This window comes from Euprymna scolopes, chromosome 38 (genome assembly GCF_053919585.1).
Source record: "Euprymna scolopes isolate OS-2025 chromosome 38, ASM5391958v1, whole genome shotgun sequence".
NCBI classification, from domain to species: Eukaryota; Metazoa; Mollusca; class Cephalopoda; order Sepiida; family Sepiolidae; genus Euprymna; species Euprymna scolopes.
The window spans coordinates 90,851,467-90,873,073 of NC_136519.1; positions in this window are offsets into that span (position 1 = coordinate 90,851,467).

Here is a 21,607-nt window from a genome sequence, read left to right on the forward strand (position 1 = left end):
TGGAAAAATTCAGCGCTCCAGCGTGACACCCAGATCCTACATAGTTGAATCTGAGAACGGTAACACCTATAGAAGGAACACGCAGTTCCTCAGACAAGCTGGGAGGAGATCAACAACCGCAAATAGATCCGACCAACCTCGCCCCGGCGACTCTCCACCGGATCCCACCCAGAAGGAAGGCCCCCCCCTAAACAAATCGAACAGCCGACCACCGAACAACACTCCAGCGGCACGCCTCACACCCGAACTGAGAAACTCACCCCCGAATTAAGAAGATCTCAGAGACGAGTGAATGCTCCTCAGAAACTGAACTTATAGGTTACACTATCCTAAAAAAAAGAGACAATACCATTACCCTAGAACAATGGAGACAAGCTAAACAATATATTAGAGACTATGTTATCCCTTAATCAGATAAAGGCTAAATATTTCCCTTGGACTATATACATATATATGGAAGGGAAGGGATGTCATAATATAGGCTAAGAGACTATTAGTCGCCTAGAGTTATGCCCCTTGGCCCGTGACGTATGAATCTCGTCCGCCATTGTTTCTCAGTGCAACGTTTACTACTAGACAATAAAGAACGCATTTTACACCACCTTCGAGTCTGTTTATCAATGCTTCCAAAGTATGTATTATCACGACACAGACTTTTTACCGATATTGATGTAGAAATTTGCCCCGTCTTTGAATGAGGGAATTAAATACTACGAAAGCGGCGGCGAAAATTGCCTTCCTCCTCTTTTCCCATACAACATTTCCAGAGGCTGAGCAGTATGGTGTAAGGTAGACCTATCTTCAAACGCCCTCTTTCAGAGGACCAGCAAGACTGATACTCAAGAAAGGTTGGCTCTCTAAACTAGAACTAACAGAAATTCAGCGAAAAATAAATGATGAAACTGAAGCATCCCCCAACGGAACCGCACGTAGAGCAACCCCACAAGTTGAAGCCTCACAAGTAAAAACACCAAAGGCCGACGACCAACAAAGAACGAAGTCTACAAACATGGAAACCAAGAACAATGAAACAGAACTAACAGAGAATGAAACAAATGAAATAAATAAAATAATACAGATGATGAACAAGGAAAAAACAAAGCTCCCATCGTTAAGGAACGAAGAGCAAAAGAAATTAAAAACAGAAACAGTTAACAAACTCCTCCCAAAAATCCCAACAAATACAATCACAGACTTAAAAAACCTAATTTACGCAGGCGCCAAAATGGTAAGTACGAAACTCAAATCAGAAAAACAACCGGGGACAAGCGGACCGATAAAACCTGGATGGGAAATAAGACTAGAAACCCAAATACACAAACATAAAAAAGAAACCAAAATGATCAACAGGAAGAAAACAATGTGGAGAAAACGGAATATTGGAAATGTAACTGACAGGGAGAGGCTAAACAAGAAACATGAAGAACTGGACCAAAGAATAAAAGCAAAAGAAGCGAGATTGAGACGATATAGATATAAATCTGAACAATGCAAACAAAATAGAACATTTGAAACTAATGAAAGCCAATTCTACCAAAATGTGAACGGAGGAAAAACAAAAACGGAACAACCAAATCCGACAGAAACAAAACTCTACTGAAGTAAAATATGGGAAAAGCAACGAGATCACAATAGAAATGCCGAGTAACTGAAAGACATGAAAGAAGAGTTACAACAAATAGAAGAAGGAATAGTGAATGAAATCAGCAAGGAACCCCTAAAGAAAACCATAGTAAAAATAGCAAACTGGAGAGCACCAGGGAACGACGGGATACATGCATACTGGTTGAAAAAATTCACAACCTTACACGAAAGGCTAGCCTAAAACCTGAGAAGATGTATACAGGAAGCAAGCGTACCAGACTGGATGACAAAAGGTAGAACCACATTGCTACAGAAGGACACGGAGAAAGGAACCGTCCCTAGCAACTATAGACACGTGCTTACCAACTATGTGGAAGATACTGACAGCACAACTGAGGGAACAAATCTACCACTCCCTGAATAACCGTGGACTCATCCCCGAGGAGCAGAAAGAAAACCAAAGAGGAACACATGATCTGTTATATATAGATCAAAAGATCCTAAAGGAGGTAAAAAGGAGGAGAAAAATTAAGGCATGGCCTGGATCGACTATAAAAAAGTGTACGACAGGATCCCCCCAGCATGGATAATAGAATGCCTAAAAATGTACAAAATACCAAGCGGGATCACCAACGTAATAGAAAATGCAATGAAAACATGGAGACTGGAATTGACAGCTGATGGGCAACACATAACAGAAATTAACATACAAAGAGGCATCTTCCAAGGAGACTCACTATCACCATTGCTGTTCATCATAGCCATGATGCCCTTGAACAGTATTCTGAGAAAGTGTCAAGCCGGATACAAGTTCTTCAATGCAGAGGAAAAAATGAACCACCTGATGTACATGGACGATCTGAAACTTTTTGCAAGGACCGAAAAGGAGCTAGAGACACTAATAGATACTACCAGGATCTTCAGCCAAGATATCCAAATGGAATTTTGAATGGAAAAGTGCGCACAACTACTATAAGAAAGGGAAAACTGAAAACGACAGAAGGCATGGAGCTACCCAACCAAACAGAAATTAGGGCACTAGGAGAGCAAGACGACTATAAATACTTGGGAATTCTGGAAGCGGACACCATCAGAGCAACAGAAATGAAAGAGAAAATTGTAAAGAAATACCTCAGGAGAACAAGAAAACGCCTGGAAACGAAATTATATAGCAGACACCTAATAAAAGGTATAAATACATGGGCAGTCTCACTAGTAAAATACTCTGAACCGTTTATAGGGTGGACAAAAGAAGAACTGAGACAACTCTACCAGAAAACCAGGAAACTCATGACCATGCATAATGCACTACACCCAAAGAACGATATTGACAGACTCTACGTGAAAAGGAAAGACGGCGGGAGAGGACTGATCTGTATAGAAGACTGTGTGAAGGACACGAAAAAAGAACTAGAAAACTACATGAATAAAACACTGAAAGAATAATTATGGCAGCGAGAGACACTGAAAAAAAACAACAAAACAGAAAACAGAAAGACAAACGACAAAACGAGAAAAGATAAATAGGAAGAGAAACAACTCCACGGAAGATTCATAAGAATGAAAAAAGATGAGAATAACGAAAACACCTGGACATGGATGCGAAAAGGACATATAAACCGAGAAACTGAATCTCTAATAACTGGAGCACAAGATAACTCGATAAGAACCAACCATATTAAACCAAGGATCGATAAAACACAAGAAAACAGCAAATGAAGACTATGTGACAAAGAGACAAAACGATAAACCATATAGTAAGTGAATGCAGCAAACTGGCCCAAAAGGAATACAAAAACAGGCATGACCAAGTGTGGAGGGCGGTGCACTGGGAATTGCGCAAAAGACTGCATTTTGAGCATACAGACAAATGGTACAAGCATAAACCCGCAACAGCACTCGAAAACGAGAACCACAAAATCCTATGCGACATGGACATACGGACGGACAAACCCATCCAAGCAAGAAGACCAGATGTCGTAATAATTAACAAGAAAGAAAAATCCTGTCAAATCGTAGACTTTGCAGTCCCAGCTGACCATAATGTGAGTATGAAAGAAAAGGAGAAACGAAGCAAATACACAGAACTAGCCAGAGAGTTAAAAGGGATTTGGATGATGAAGAAAATCAAAATAGTCGCGATAATAGTAGGAGCACTAGGGACAATTCCGAAAAACTTCGAAAAAAGAATGTCAGAAATTGGAATCAGAGGAATACCTGCAAAAGTACAAAGACTAACGATATTGAAAACTACTGAAATATTAAGGAAATCCCTTGAATGCGGAGAATATAAGAAGACAACATAACAAATAAGCGTTACAGGGAATGAAGAATATCGAAGCTGCATATCTACAAGTTCTACACTCCCATCATGCATCCCCCCATTGTTTCATCACCGTTCTCCCCAATAAAAAAGTGATACCAAAGAGTCGAGAAGGGCCAAGAAGGACTGAAAGACCGAGGAGAGAGCACTAGCTAGATTTCGACTGGACAAGCGCAAAGAGGACTGAGATCTTGGGGAGGCTGAGTGCCACTCAAATTCCAGTATAAACCAATGGCCACTAGAAGCGAGAAATCAATGGTAAGCGGTTGTTGCGATGATGCAAATTCATTTGCAAATGCTATCGAAGGAGGTGGAGATAGCTGGACGTCTGGGGAGACTTATTGTCAGTCAGCTTCCAGAGAACACCACAGGTTTCCAATCAGATCGTTTGCTGACTTGTGTGAAAGCTCCATGTGAGCCAATAATAAACACCTTGTTTGTACAAAAAATAGCTTAATTAGCTGCTAAAACTGAGAGATTCTCGCTTAGCAGAATGTCAACAAAACTAAAGTCTCTAAAGATGGATTTTACAGAAGCTCAAAATCTTAGGCAGTTGAAAGGTTGTCTGAAAATGACGCCAGGTTGTTAAACGGGGGTAGGGGTGTCCCCCCCAGTCGTGCATCCCTATAGTAAACGTTTGTGTGATTTTTACGATTTTTTTATTTAGTTATTTTTCTATGTTCCTGTTTTAAAATTAAAAAAAAAATTTTTGCAAGATGATATAAAATTATATTATGCCAAAAGTTTCACATTAATGCGAGAAAGACAAATATTAGAAACTTACATATAAAATTATGCGAAACATGTAATTAAAAAAAAAGTAGAAATATTTACAATTATAATTTTTTTGTGTGTAAAAATATTAAAAAACCAGTGCTTAATTCAATGATAATTTCTGTAGGTCGAGAAATTAATATTTCTTCGAGTTATATCGAATTCATTGATATGGAGTGTAGGAGCTTTTTTTGAAATGTTCTTGTAAAAATTAAATATTTTTTTAAAATTGTTATTTTTTATAAAACAAGCTAAAATATATTCATACATTTTTATCTTTTGACTACTGAAAACCAAACTTTTAGTAAAGGTATTTGTTTTTTGTTTGGTAAAACAAAATAATACATTTCCACTGAGATTTAAATAAAAGTATTCATTATATTCCGTGACTATTATTTGATAGATATTGAAAATTTCATTACAAGTTGTTAATTTCTTGAATTTTGGTGAATTTTTAAGTAAAGGGAGGGGTCAAAATATTTATTAATTTGGAGCATCGGCATTCATTTTGCACGTACCTAGTAAACTGATTCAGTTCCTCATGCAAAATTTGCGTTTTCTGAAGAATAACCAAAAAATAAAATAAAAACAAGCAAAATAAATAATCGAATGAGCGTTTACGAGGTACAGGCATTAATAGCGGAAAACTGATAGGGAGGTAGTTTTGAAAGCAGGTTTATCATTTTTATTTTTTTTTTTTCAGATTTCCGATTACAGTTGGATTTATTTAAAAATTATGCGTAAAGTTAATTTCTCAGAAGAAAAAAATATTTGTACACGTGTAAAAAAAAAGGTAATGCTCCAAATCAGAGGTATGCTGTCAGCAAGAAGCAGGGAGAAAGAGAGGGAGTCTATTGTCGGTTTCACGTTTTATACATTCAGTAACGTGACTAATAGCTGGACTCTTATTGGAAAAGCAAGGAAGGAAGTAGATTTAAAATCTCGAGCCGCGTGAATTCGCTTCTGTTACTTTGCTTGTTGCAATGTTCATCTGCTACAGTTTTGCATCCATGAGATGCCGTCAATAAGTTTCTAGACTTTCTTGTGCAGACATTTTAAATTGTCCTAAGCATGAAAATTCAATATGCTATTGCTATACATCTTATGAGATTACTGACCGATTTTTATGATTTAAAGTTCAAATGAACAGCTACAGCAGGAATTGGAATAAACCCTACCAAAGCCTAATTGCCACAGCTGGTGAATTTCAAAAATGCAATCTGGACGTTGGAACACTTTAGAAGAATGACATGCAATAAAATGTGTAAAACTTGAAAAATACAACATAAACATATGGAATACTTCATACTGCTTTTGGACCTCTTGCATGAATCAAGCATCAGTTTCTGGGTGGTATAAAACATTCAATGTAGGCAGGGGGTATTGGAGGAATGATGAGATGTGTGGAAGGAGTAAGGACGTTAGAACACCAGAGTTGATTTGCCAGATAAAAAATTTCATGGATAAAGACCGTCATGTTTCTATAGAGATAACAAATTCATAGTTTGATGTCAGTGTGGGAACTGTAAACAAAATTATTCCCGAGGAACTGAAGATGCGGAACATTTGCATGAATGCACTAGTCCACAACTCTATCCTTATCACGGACTATTTGACCAAGATGCGCATCGAGAAATTTCCTCACCCTCCATAAAGTCCAGACCTTGCCCCCTCTGATTTTGATTATTCCCTAAACTAAAACAAAACAAACTTAGAGGCTGTTTTTTATGAGACGATTGAGGATATAAAAGTGTTGTGACGAGGTCCATTGACACAGTCATACAAGAAGACTTCCATGGGGCTTTCCAGAAGTCTTTTAAACGGTACAAGTACATTGCAGCCGGGGCAGATTACTTTGAAAGTGACTAGAGTTTCCTGTGTTTACTACCAATAAAAGTGCCCATAAAAATGTCTGCAAACTTTTTGAAGGCATCACATATTCGTTTTTTTAATCATTTGTGTTTACAAAAATTTGAACAAGTTTTCCGGAGATGTCTGGAGAGTATGGTGGATGAGGCATAGTTTTGTAGGCCAATTTGTTAAACTTCTTTAGGGTTTGTTTAACTATATGTGGTCGGGCCTTTTTGTGGACGAGAATTTAGGTTTTTCTGTTGACAAATACTATGTGTGATTGTCGAAGTTTCTGATGCATTTCATCCATTTTTTTGACAGTTTTTCTCCACTGTAATGGTTTTTGCCTGCATTCAAATTACTGTAAAGGATGAGTCAACATGATTTTCTTTTAATGCAACTCTGGATTCGGAAAGGGTCCTGGAGCTACATCGGTGTCTAACGATTGAGCTGAGCATCGCTGGTTGTAAAAAAAAACACTTTTCATCGCAAGGAACCATCTAGTCGAGAAACAGGTTGTTCTTGTGAAAAAAAAAGAAATATGACACTTTATAATGGTATTTCTTTTGGTTGCTGTTCAATTCACGAGGCATCCATTTATCAAGATTTTTTCTTTCCAATCTCTCTCAAGTGATGTGAAATCGTCGAATAAGTTCGCCTTATTCAGAAGCAAATTCTCAAATAGTTGTGGGTGCATTGGCTTCGACAAAGGCGCTTAATTGATTGTTGTAAACATCTGATTGCCAATCACTACGCACATCTTTGAGAAGATGTCATTTTATTCAGTACAGGACCATGGGAAAAAGAGCTCTCGGTCAGAAGCATATACCACACTAGACTTTATACTACCAAACAGGAACGGGGTTCACAAACTAAAGATCAAGGTGGATACAGGTGCAGAGGGAAAACACTTCCCTTGCGTACCTTCCAGCAAATTTTTCTGGAATGTGTAGAACATAATTCACGTCCACGTCCAGGAACAACAAAAAAGAGATTAGCGGTTTTCACTGCGTATAATGGCTCTATCTCATAACATGAATCCATAGGAATTCAATATACCTACAAAGGTTTATGGAGATATGTAAAGTTCTATGTGGTAACCTCTGATGGGCCTACCATATTAGGGTTAGCCTCCCTTCAGGAGTTAAATTTTGTCACAGTACACTGTTTTATCAAGCGAACAAAATGTGCCCCACTCAATTATGTACCTCAGTTGCTACTACAGGACATGCCCCAATCAACTCTATGAATGATCTGATGGAAGCGTATCCAGACTAATTCGATCAGATTGAAAACTTCGCCAGGGAATACCACATTGTGCTTCGTTCAAACAGCCATGCATTAATTTATGCACCCATGAAATGTCCCATCAACACGAGGGACGTGAAAAATGCAGAACTGGATGAACTGGTATCCCAAAAAATAACTGGAAAGGTTGATGAGCCAACGCATTGGGTGAACAGCATTGTATATGTGCGGTGGAGTAACAATAAACTTCGCCTATGTTTAGACCCTAAAGATCTAAACAAGATCATGATGCGTTGGCACCACACATCTCCAACCATGGAAAATCTGTCACACAAATTGTGTCAAATTCCTCTTCTAGGTAGACGCAGAAAATAGCTACAAATTATTCAAGCTGAAGAGAGTCACAGTTACTGATAACTTCTAATTCATCCTTCGGGAGATATTTTCAAAGAATGCCTTTTATAGACCTAGTTATGTCGCAGAAAATGGATATGATCATGTAGAAGTGCGCTGGAGCCTTGCTATTAATTGATAACGTGATGATCCATGGAAAAAACAAAGAGGAGCGTGGCCAAAATTTACGGAAGTTGATGACAACTACTGACCTCACTTTCACCAATAGCAAATGTGCAATCAATGAGAAGCAAATCAGTTTGCTTCGCACGATCTTCGATGAGAATGGAATACAGCCAGGTCCCTAAAATATGGAGGAATTGAAATCACTCCCACACAAAGCTAATGTTACCGAGTTGTAAAATGTACATGGCATCATTCTCAGGGGTCCAGACCTCACGGCATATATTAGATAACTATTGAAAAAAGATGCTGAATAGCAATGATGACTCTTTAAAAAAGTCAATTATAAAAGTTGATGCATCATCCAGAGGTTTGGAGGCAACCCTAATCCAACAAGTCAAACTCATAGATTTCGCTTCAAAATCTTTGAGTGAAACTGAGCAGTGAATGCCAATAAAGAGCGGGAGCTCCTGCCTGTCGTAATTTTTCATTTGAAGTTGAAAATGAAAACAAACCTTTGAAAATGATCTGCCCCAAGAACTTAACAGCAGCACCACCTCGACTTCAACAAATGCAATTGAGACTCCAAAAATATGACGTCGTCATCAGGTCACGACCATGCAATGATGCTACTAGCTCATGGATTATCTAGGCTGCATAGCAAAAGGAATAAAGAAGTCATTAACCTACACACCAAGGTAGACTTTGTACAATTCTTGATTGCGAAATTAAAACAGATTCGTCAAGCAACAAAAGCTGATCCAATTTTATACGAGTTGAGGGTGCTAATCTTTAAGGGTTGGCCAGAATCTCGCAGAAAACTACATAAAAAATCTTCAACCACACTGGTCTTATCGAAATGATATATTGCTGAAAGATAACAGGATACTGGCTTTGTAATCAATGCAGCCATTGATATTAGAAAAGTTACATTGTGGGCACCAAGGAAGTGACAAGTGTAAACTAAGAGCCAAAAACTGTTTTCTGGAGCGGCATCAATAATGAAATTGATGCGATAATACAACAATGCGCCAAATGTCAAGAACTCCAGAAGTACCAAACCTCAACCTTAGACCCTCATACTACATGAGATTCTGGTACGAGCATGGAAAATCGTAGCTACTAACATTTTCAGCCATAACGGGATTAATTACGTCCTAATTGTAGATTACTAGTGAAAGTTCCCCTTTATTCACGAACTAAGGGAATTCTCCAGCAAGGAAGTCATTGATTTCACCAAGCAAATCTTTGCTAAACAGGGAGGGCCAAAAAGGCTTATTAGTAACAATGGCTTACAGTTTAGCTCTCAGCATTTCAAGGAATTTGCTAAAGCATGGTATTTAGCACATTACCTCTTCCCCAAAATATCCAAAATCGAACGTCATGGTAGAACGCTGCGTACTAACCATCAAAGCAGCCATGAAGAAAGCAGTGTTGACTAAGCAGGGCATAAACAGGAGCCTATTTTATGTCCGATCAACTTTCATGAATCATGTAATCCCATCCCCATGAGAACTACAATTTATCATAAACTGGTCAGTAATCTCCCCACAAAATGCACCAACCAAAATGTCCAAAAATATGAAATTCAAGATCGAAACAGTTGTTACAGAAAAGACATTACAAACACGTTAATGATCTGTTTAGTCTTTGCACAGGACCTCGGGTGTGAGTACAAACCCGGGGATATGAAAAGTTGGACTGCCGCGGTCGTCAGACAAGCCTCGAGCTTTCATTGTTTAGACCCCAACCAAACCGGTTCCTCGCAGAAACCACAGGCATCTCAAGGAAGATATCTATATTTTCAGTGCGACACAGAAATTTCTGCATAATACCTCCGTATCACACTTAGTTTACACTACCCAATACATCAAACATACATCCGGTAGAAACTTCTACCACACACACACACACACACACACACACACACACACACACACACACACACACACACCAGCATGTGCACTCCTCCTGCAAAAACACACAGACCTGTTCATAAAATACAATCCAGTAATAGCAAACCATCTTCAACAATCGGAAGATCGGGTCGTTTCGTAAAACCATCCAGAAGGTAGGACCTATAGGAAGATTTTATGACATGGATTATCTTCTTTTTACTATTTGCGTCCCTTTGAATCAGAATAATAAATCTATTTGTGGCTCAATGACCTCTCGTTATTTCTTCTTATTATAACCTATTCGTACTAACAAATATTCTAAAAAGGTAAAACAGTCCTATCACCACAGTGTTGCATTTTACAAATATTGTAATGAGATGTGTTCTGGTGTGTAACCCCTCGATGTAAATGTTTCTGACTAACAAACTAAATTCCAGTGACACTATCATGATCTGTAGATGTCGGAAGACCTTCCACTCTAATAGCTTCTTCCCTCCAACTTCTACACTTGGGAATTACTTTCCAGTTTTCTGATTCCTTGACTGTACAGAAACACAGAAGTTTAAATGAATAGACATCTTGCTGTTCAACTTCCTATAGAGTATCCGTGTAGATATGTCTTAAATGGTAGGCCCTTACATGGAAGTGGAAGTGGTAGTATAACATGCTTGGCGTGAATAAGAGTAAAAGTATAACTGGAATGATACTAAATCATGCTAATTTGATTAGATATATGTAGTTGTGTGTAATTTATGGCCTCGGTATTTATAAAAAGGATTAGGGGTGGGAAAGGATGCCATAGAGGTCACAACAAATAATACATGAAATGAACAACGTTGGAAGTGTGTAGATTCTGACTCCATATAATTAAAGACGGACGAATATTGAAGGTTGAGAACCGATTTTATTTGCTACTAACAATTTATATTAGGAGAGGCGAGGTGTTCGTAGGATGGAATGTGATTTAACGAAGAATGGATTGTCCGATGGAGATATTTGACAGTTTTTATTACGTTGGAATGTTCGTAAAATGTTTGCAGGTATGTACGATTTAACAAGGAATGAATGTTCGTAAAATGTATGTATGAATTAACAAGGAATGAATGTTCGTAAACTGTTTGTAGGTATGTATGAATTGACAAGGAATGAGTGTTCGTAAACTGTAACTTATCTTTTGGACGGTGGAGAGGGTTAGGCCGGTCATCCTGCTGTCGGTGATGCGTGTCCTGGCTTGTAACTAGAAAGCGGGTGACTTTTTCATCAACAGCTAGCAGCCCGGCGTCTTCGTCTTCTGTTTTCCTCCTCTCTTCTTTGGTTTGTGGAAATTAGGCTGTGTTTAGAATTGAAGGCGTTTGGCCCATAACATGAGAGCGTAATCGGCTTCAGTTCACTGGTACCTTATTTCTTTTTCTTCTTCATTATGTCTCTTCAGGTTTGGTGACAGAATCCGTCCATACGTTCACTGACGCAGCGGGGCGAGTTCTCTTCTCTTCATCTCTTTAGGTCGGGTGGGAGAATCTGTCCGTGCGTTCACTGACGCAGCAAGGTGAATCTCCTCTTCCCTCCTTTTTGGTTTCCTCAAATCCCTCGTTTTATAGTGGCGCACCGGCTCCCAGTGACTGTGATATTTGAGGTGTTTATTTTAGGCACGGAGCTCTGCCATTGGTCGATAATTATTTTGTGGTTATCTTATTTTTTCTTCCCAGGCGGAAGTGATGCGTGGAGCCATTTGCAAAAGACGATTTTTCATTGTGTCTCTCATGGTAGATGCGTGTACATCCGGTTCGTTGCTAATTCTCATAATGTTCCCACAAATTCTTGTAACTTTCTCCAGGTCTTTTCAGTTTTTCTGTAGTAGGAAACGAGCTCATTGTGATGAATTATGTTGCAATTTTGTCCTGTTTACAGAGTCCTTTTAACAAACGATATTTACTCTTGGTAGGTCCAAATGAAGTACAAACGCAGTCACCAGGCTTAAGTATTGTAATCGCAAAACAAGATGGTAGTTGATAGGATGTCACATATTTCCAATTACATTTGTAAGAATCATTAAATATCGACTCTAATAAATTATTCGATCATTCATGATCAAATATCCGTGTAAACGTCCATATTTTATAATACGGAATGCGAATTGAAGACGAAATCACAAATGTTGATTTTGAACATGTAAAAATGAATAATAATTTATTTACTTGCGTTTACAATAAATTTGAATTATTTATACAAATTTAATGTTTTTAATGTGTCACTGTTTTGTTAATGCGTCTCTATTTTATAAGTTTGCATCGTGTTTAAAAAACATCAAATGACTATAAATATTTTATATTAACATTAGCTTCGAAGTATGTAATTTTCTTTTTGTTTGCATCAGACTTAAACTCGATGTTTTGAATATTTCATTCAATAACAATGTTTTATTAAAAAATGTTTGAAATATCATTTTTCTCAGAATTCAAATATTGATTCGAAATTAGATGCTGTTTTAAAATAAAAGTGCATTCTACATATATTTGTAGTCATGAAATTTTTTTTTGTGTTTATCAGTCATGTAACATTTGTAAACAATTAGAAAGACATATCCCCTAATAAGTTATGACAAACTGTAGATCAAGTACTTCAATTTTATAGGTACCACTCAAACACTGCATCTTTTCGAACACAAACGTCATATGAGGGTCCTTCCATATGGTTCCAGACTTTTTTATAGACACTTTTATTGATAGTACGCACATAAAACTCTATTCCCCTTCCAAGTAATCTCCTCCGGCTGCAATGAACTTGTACCATTGCAACAGCTTGTGGAAGGCCTCATGGAAGTTCTCATTGTGTGAGCATGTCAATAGTCCTCGTTACAACCTCTTTCATCTCCTCAATTGTTTCATAACGACAGACTCTAAAGTTTTCCTTGAGCTTAGGGAATAACCAAAAGTCACAGGGAGCAAAATCTGGATTATACGGAAGGTGAAAATTTGCCTTGATGTCCACTTTGGTTAAATAGTCTGTGCCAAACGTGGAGCACACTTATTACAAACTTTGCACACATCTTCCGCATCTTCAGTTCCTTGTGAATAATTCTGTGTACAGCTCCCACAGATATCAAATTTCACTTTTTGTTTCTATTGACACACAAGGGCCCTTATCTATGAAATTCTTCATTTGGCCAATATACTCTGGCGTTCTCATTTCCTTACTCCTCTCACATCTCCCATCATCCCTAGCAGACTCTTTGCCTTCCTTGAATCTCATGCTACTCAGAAACTGATGGTCGATTCCAACCAGATGGTCCAAAAGCAGTCTAAAGCATTCCATTCGTTTCTTTGGCCTTTTTCCCAAGTTGAAAATTGCATATTGATCTTCTAAATTATCCTCACGTCCAAATTGAATTTTTGAAATTCACCAGCTGTGACAATCGGTTTTTAGTTGGGTGTATTCTAACTCCTGCTGAAGCTGTTAATTTGAACCTTAAATCGTAAAAAAATAGTCACTCATGTCATGAGATGTATAGTGAGAACAGATTGAATTTTCAAGAGTCTAAGATAATTTCAAATGTATGTACAAAAAAAGTCTGCAAAGTTATTGAAGGCATCTGGTATGTTGTAATCGACTTTTAAAGGGTCGTTAGGATTCTCTGGTGGAGGTCAAATAACTTTGTGTAGTTTTCATATCCTTAAATACCCCATAAATTTCATGTGCCACAATTTAAATTTAGATTCTAGTCCGTCAAAGCAAAGTCGATGGCCAGGCACATAGACTGTTAAATGTTGAGCCATTATGTTGAATAAAGATGATGGCAGTAGATCCAGATGGTGAAAAATCAAAGCAGTTACGATCTTGAGTATTGAGTAATTCTCTGGAACAAAAATGGCGGCAATATATCCAGTCGTTTAAAGACAGACTGATAGCGAACTCAGATGAATCCAAAATTCAATATTTTTATAATGTGGTCAGAGGCTTCTTATTAGTTGATTGTCTTAACCGTAGTTATAAGATCGTCCAAATATTGGTAGTCATAAAACTTTGGTATTTTAATTTTTCATCTTTAGCTCTGTTTAACTAATATCATATGGGTACGAACATCTACTAAGATTGCTACTTTCTCTTTCTTGTCCCATGTCAAGTTTATTGCTTCATGACTTTGTACATAGCTGTAGGAATTGAACAGTCATATCCTTTTTCTTATGTATTAATATATGGCACAACAAATATTATTTCAATGTAAAACAAGGAAGAACATACTTCACAGAAATGTGGTTTGTTTCGTGTATGTGTTCACATGTCTTGTAACAAGGATAATTTCTGTGTAAAAAGGAACACCAGAGGTTATCCCCAATATGTATTAGTATATAAGGCAGCAAAGACGAGTTTAGTGTAAAAGAAAACATCATAATTCACAAGGATATATTTTGTCATCCATATGTGATCACATATGTCGCAACAAAGTTGACTTTAGTCTGAAAGAAGAACCACATTCTTTACAAGAATGTAGCTTGTCGCCAGTATGTGTTAGCATATGTTGTGACAAAATGGACTTCCGTGTCAAAGAAGAACCACATACTTCACAAGGATATGGTTTCTCTCCTGTGTGTCTTCGCATGTGCTGAAACAAATTTGACTTCACTGTAAAATAAGAACCACATATTTCACAAGCATATGGTTTCTTTCCTGTATGAATTCGAATATGATGCGACAGTGTTGACTTCAGTGAAAAAGAAGAACCACATATTTTACAAGAATGTGGTGTGCATCCTGTATATGTTTGCATATGGTGAGACAAATTTGACTTCTGTGTAAAAGATGAGCCACATATTTCAAAAGAATGAGGTTTGTCTTCTGTATGTGTTCCCATATGACGCAACATCGTTGACCTTCATGTAAAAGATGAACCACATATTTAACAAGAATGAGGTTTGTCTCTATTTTTGTATTTTACTTCAGTAACTTTTAAGAGATCAAGGCGCTCCCTCCTGGGGTTAACATTTGATTCTGTTATGATTTAAATTTATATCCCAGGGCTCTTTTAAGAATAGATACTGTTCCCTTTATGGCTGCTATCTGTATTTCATTACAGCTTGGTCTTCTAGGGATCGCTTCTAAGTATTTATGAAGATTCTTTTTTATTAAGCCAGTTTTCCTATCACAACCGGTATAATGTTTATTACTTTTAGAGACCATGCCGTTTTTAGATCATTTTTAGGTCCTGATATTTTGTTATCTGTTCTCGTTCAGCTCTGTTAAGGCCGAAATCATTTTGGACTGTGACATCGACAATGAGTGCAGTTCTTTCAGGCTTGTTCCATATAACAATATCTGGGTTGATGACCTTGTCTTTTATGCATCTGCCTGCCTGTATGTCTTTGTCATAGAACACGGTCACATTTCTGTTTTACATTATTGGTGGTGGTTCATGTTCCCAGATGTTCGGCGATCTGTCAAGTTGCATCTCTCCACAGATCTTCTAATGGAGGTACTTGCATACTTTGTTGTGACGAACAGTATAATGGCCATCTGTCAATAAGATTGGGCATGCAGACATTAGATGGCTTGCGCTTTCAATCGCTGAGTGGCAAAATCTACACTGGTCATTTGTTTGTAGGCCAGCCATTTTAAAAATCCATTTGTGAGTAAGCCCTGATCTTGCCCAGCTACAATAGGTCTTTCCTCATCAAATGGAAGTCTCCCACACTTGAGCCATTGGAGTGAAGCATTTTTCTCTATGTACTACTGGTTCAGCTCCTCTAGGAATTTCGCTGCTCGCTTATTTTGTTTATATCCTTTTTTTCTTGTCTCTATCTCTATTTCGGTGTATTTGTTCCTTTTGATTCTTGCAATCTATGTCCGTGGTTTATCGTATACATCGACAGTGTTCTCCGGTATGACTCCTTCAAAGTTTTCAGCAAGCTTTGTGATTGAGGTGTGTTAAAAAGGATGATTATGATGGTCTTTCACCGTTTCCATTGTCATGTCCGTTGAACTTTTAATATATTGGCCCATGCTTACTATAGTGGCTCGGTATGCATGGTTGAATTCAGTGAGGCCTAAGCCCTCTTCCTTTCGTGGTAGGTATATCCTGTCCATGCATTGGTTTCGGTATGTTACCTTATGTAGGGATATTTGTTTCCTGGTCTTGGTATCGAGCTTGTTTATGTTATATTGAGGGCAGTCTATAATACCGAAACCGTACTTGATCACAGGTATAGCAAGCTGGTTTATAGCCGTAATTTTGTTTTTAGGAGTTATTTTAGATTTGAGGATCTTTTCCAGACTACTGTATATTCTTGTTCTGCTCTAGGTCTCATTTTTTCATGTTCCACATTTATGTTTTCCTCAATGCCGAGGTATTTTATGTGGAATCCTCTTTCAAATCTTCAATGAGGTTTTCATTGATCTGAAGATGTTCGGATGCTGTTTTCCCCCCTTTTTTATTGTGCATTTAGCACATTAGTCAAATCCAAACTCCATGCAGATATCTTTTGAAACGTTTTCACAATTTCTATCAGCGAGACAACGTGTTTTTCTGTCTCTGCATAGAGTTTTAGATTGTCCATGAAAATTAAATGATTCACTCTTTTACTTTCATCTTTTTTTCTGTCTTTACTGAGATTGTACCCAGCATCACAATTTTAGAAGCTTGCTGAGTGGATCGATTGCAAGGCAAAATAGTAGCGGTGATAGGCTATCGCCTTGAAATATTCCTCGCTGGATGCTAATATTTGAAGACTGTATTGACCCTTGGTGTAGGGACATATATGTTTGCCACATTGTCATTTGTTTTGTAATAAAAGATCTTATTTTCTCATGGACATTATACAGCTCCAGACACCGCATTATCCAGGAATGAGGCACACTGTCAAATGCCTTTTTGTAGTCAATCGATGCCATTGACAGGTTTCTTTGTCGCTTCCTACAGTCTTCCAGGATTCTTTTGTTCAGAAGTTGATCTTTTGTCCCAAGCTTGTTTTTCGTGCACCCTTTCTGCTCCTTCTCAAAGTATTCACCATCAGTCAAATGCTGATAAATTGCATCAGCTATTATTCCAGTAAGCCATTTGTATGTGGTTGAAAGGCAGCAGATAGGGCGGTATTTATTTGGCAAATGTAGTTCCTGGCTCTTGAGTAAAAGATTTATTTTGGCAATAGTGAGCCATTCTGGTGGTTCTTCTTTACCACCAATAATTCGGTTGAATGCTAGGGCATAGTGTTGGTGTAGTGCCGTCAGCTTTTTTAGCCAGAAATTTGGAATGTTATCAATTCCTGAGCTTTTGAAGTTGCTATAGTGGATTATTTTTTTTATTTACAACTGCTTTGGTAATTTCCAACGCTGGCATTTTTTCCTTTTATAAACATTTCTACATTAAATATGACATACGGTTTTACTATATATGTGTGAGTGTTAATTGCCGGCTCCCATACTTTTGTTTGGTAAAAAGAGACAAACAAAATATGAGGGTGTCTATAAAATGATTAATATTTGTACAATAATATTTTCAAATTGGTTTTAACCTGGCGATAAAATAGCTGACAAGAGCCATGTTTATATTAAAACTTAATATTTACAAAAAAATTTAAACACAATTAATTAAAAAAATATGTTGTAACGGGAGATTTTGAAATAATGGAATTTTAATCGTTTTAATCTTTTAAAAATTAATCAATTTTTAGGAAGTTTCTTTTACTTGGCAATTAAACTGATTATAGTATATATTGATTAGAAAAACGCTATTAAAAATGTTATTTAATTTATATCAGTTTTTTTAACTGCAACTTCAAGGTAAGTTTTTGTTCAATACGTGTGTCTAAATTTTTAAAAATTAAAGATTTTTTACTTATTTGAACTCTTATGTTTCATAATAAATATAAATTTTGATAGATTTAAATATATTTTGTTCAAATTTCGAAAAAATAAATATGGGACGGGGGGAACGCACTAAAAAAAGTATTCTCATTTATATATTTTACGGAAATTGCATTTTATATGTAATTTCATTCTAAGATAGATAAGTATCGAAAATTTGACCATTAGTTGAGTTTTGCTAGATTTATTAAACATGAGTATATTTTCACGTTCGGAATGCCTACTACATGGTAACGGTATTTTAAAGCGGCAATTATGTAAACACGATTTTCGTCTCGCAATTTCATTATTTTCATATAATGAAATTTTTTTTAAAATTGTTACTAGTTTATTTTGCCCTTCTTTTTTTAAATGGTACAAAAGTTATACTGATAATATTATAATAAAGTTACATCGTGTTACATATAGGGGGTAATTCTGTGATGAATTTTGAAGGTGGGTATGAAACTCCTTTAATTGTGCCAGATTCAGCAAGTAATTAATTTTATTCGTTTTTTTTTTTAATTTTTTTTACTAAGAGCAACGTCTGCTGTAACAACACTCTTTCATAAATACAGTCTGTATGCAGCCAAAAAGTGCTGAAAGGGGCTAGGGAGCAGGAAGTCTCCTGAATGCGACTTTGAGGCTCCCAGTCAAGTCGACGAGCCCAGCAGACGAAGGGTCTCAGCAGCACCACCAGGAGCAGTAGTTTACACAGCCCTTTTCAGGACTAACTACTACATCCCTTTTTCAGAAATACCTTTTCCACACTACTAATGCTAACAACAAACTACTTTTATGCGCACTGCTAGATGTATCAGAATTTGGGGGGAATTTTCGAAACTGCGAATAAAATATTTAAAAAAAACTCGTAATTTCTCTTTTTTTAACGTGGGTTGTTTATTTTCTTTATGGAATATACTTCCAAAATAAACTATTAAAGTTGTTTCAAACATAATAAAAATATTATTTCTTATTTGTTAAAAAACCGTGTTTACAAAATATCTGCACGTGGTGATTAAATAAAAATATTTTTTTATTTAAAAAAAAACAATGATTACAATGTGCCGCCGCGCCTTCATGCAGCCATATTTACGTAATGAAATCAATTGAATTTTACGAGTTAATTATTTTTCAATTTTTAAATTTTAAAAATCTATCAAAATTTTTCTATTGATTAAATTTTTACGATATTTTCAGGGTTAATGTGAAATTTTATGCTGTTTCCAATAAACTGAATATAATATTTTAGACAAACGTTTTTTTTTGTAAATTCACCCCCCATTTTGAAATGTGTATTAAAATTTTAAGAATTAATTTATGTATCAAAGTTTTATATATCACAAATTGAAGATAAAAGATCCATAAATAATATATTGTAAATTAAAACAAAAAGAAAGTGTTTTTTGGAAATTTATCTGTAAAGTCCAAAGTGTAAAATCCTTTTTTTTTTCAAAAAAGTCACGTTGATTTTTTTTAATTGGAAGCCTATGTTCTGCTTACATTGTCCAGTAAGTAATGGACGATGAGGACAATTTTTTTCTATTTCATTCAATGTTTTCTTTTTTTTATATTTAAAAAAAATTAACTCGACAAAAAAGAATTAAAATGTAATATATCAAAACTTAATGTATTTCTTTGAGAAAAGAAAAAAAAATTCATGAGTGTCTTTTTTACAGGCAAGATCTTATAAGTAAAATTTGAGAATTTTTAACCTATGGGAGCACATATTCTTCACGGACAAGGCTAGACAACTAACGTGAAGTGTGTTTTTATTACCCTCATGTCCATCTGTAGTTCAAAACAATAAAAAAAACTACTTCCGGTTTTGGATAAAAACGTAAAATACTTTTGTCATGGTGCGTTTTTCAAATAGCTATTTAAAAAATTCTTTTATTTAAAAATACATAGATTTTAAAATATTATTATTGTTAACAATGAAGAATGGAACTACACATTGATTAGGTATTTTTATAGGTAAGTGATATTTTTGAATTTATATCGATTTTTTATAATCGACGTAAGTTAAATTTCGTTTATTTTCTTAAAATCTTTTTAAAGAAAACCGATTTAAAAAAACAAATATTGCGTAATTTGCTATTAAACCTATTTTTTTAAAATTTGGTCTTTGGTCCTTTAATTGAAAAAATTAGGCTTTGAATTACATTTTTCAAGTAGTTATAAGCTTGGAAAATAGGAGGTAAAATTATTCAATATTTTTTCACGCATTCGTAAGGTCGGTTTCTGACACACATAGCGCACCGTTGCTACTACCTACCTGCTTCCTGAGACTTCACTTCTACAACCAACGAAATCTGGTTCACTCCTGCGACTTCCAGCACCTCCTGCAGTCTTCAATGCCTCCTGCACACCTTAACAGCTTGTCTTTACCCGTTCCAGTGCCTCTCAGGCTATCTATTCCAATGCCTGCCGACGTCATGGGTTGTCAGGAGTGCTGACACAATAGCTGCGTTGAAGTCTGGTGTGATGTAGTTGCATGCAGAGAAGGGGCACTGTACAGCAGGCATGGTAGCTCAATTGGAATTCGGTTTTCTTATTCATAGATAAGGTTATACTCTATTTGTCCAGCAGTTTTTTATTGTCTATTTACAATGAACAAGAACTGAAAGAAGTACACACAAAGCAGTTAGAATTACACAATAATAATCCTCTAAAAACAGGGAAACATTTTGTGACATCTCTGGAACTTGGACAACCGGGGAAAGCGTGGTGGCTTGTCTGGAACTTGCCCGACAGGGAAGTACTTAATAGCGTATCTGAAACCGGCCAAGCAGGGGAAATTTGGTAACTTCTCTGGAACTTGAGCAACAAGGAAAGCTTTGCAACGTATCTGAAACCAAAACAGCATAATGTGACGTTACTCAGAGTTTTATATGGACGTTTATGAAAAGTAATGAAGTGCTTTGTGTAAATCTGGTCTGTGTAAACATGGCAAAATGCTATATCGGCAAGAACAGGTAAGTGCAGGAGGAAAAGCGGAATGTTGACCAGAACATGAAACGCCAGAAGACAACTGCGAGAACAATGAGCTGAATAAATCAGAGCTAAAGAGGAGCCGAAACCTCAGCATCATAAACTAGAGCCAATCAGGAAGTAAAGATGCGGATTAGAAACAGATAAAATATCTATGAAATAAGGCAGCATTGTAGTACGTTGATGTTTCGCTAAACAGTTCGATCGCAATCAATAGTTAATAGTAGGTAATTGTTGTTGCCATAGAAAAGTTTAATTGTGTCTATTGCTTTTGGTAGGCCCGACGATTGCTCATTCGGGTTTCATGCCTGTTCCCCTAGGCTGGTTTCTATTGACTAGTCAAAGATCAGGTGAACATATTTTAGAGTCGTAATATGACATTTGATAGTAACGCCAAATAAACAACTATAGATGGAGTAATTTACTGGGCTATATAATTATGGTTTAAAGTAGCTGATGTGTTGGCAAACCGTATTTTCATTTATCTTGACCAGAACTTAATGGCCGGTGTGTCCATCTAGATAATGTTCAGAAGCCTAAATCTGTAGGCGTCTGCGTGTATTTTTCTCTTAGAAATTTTATTAAT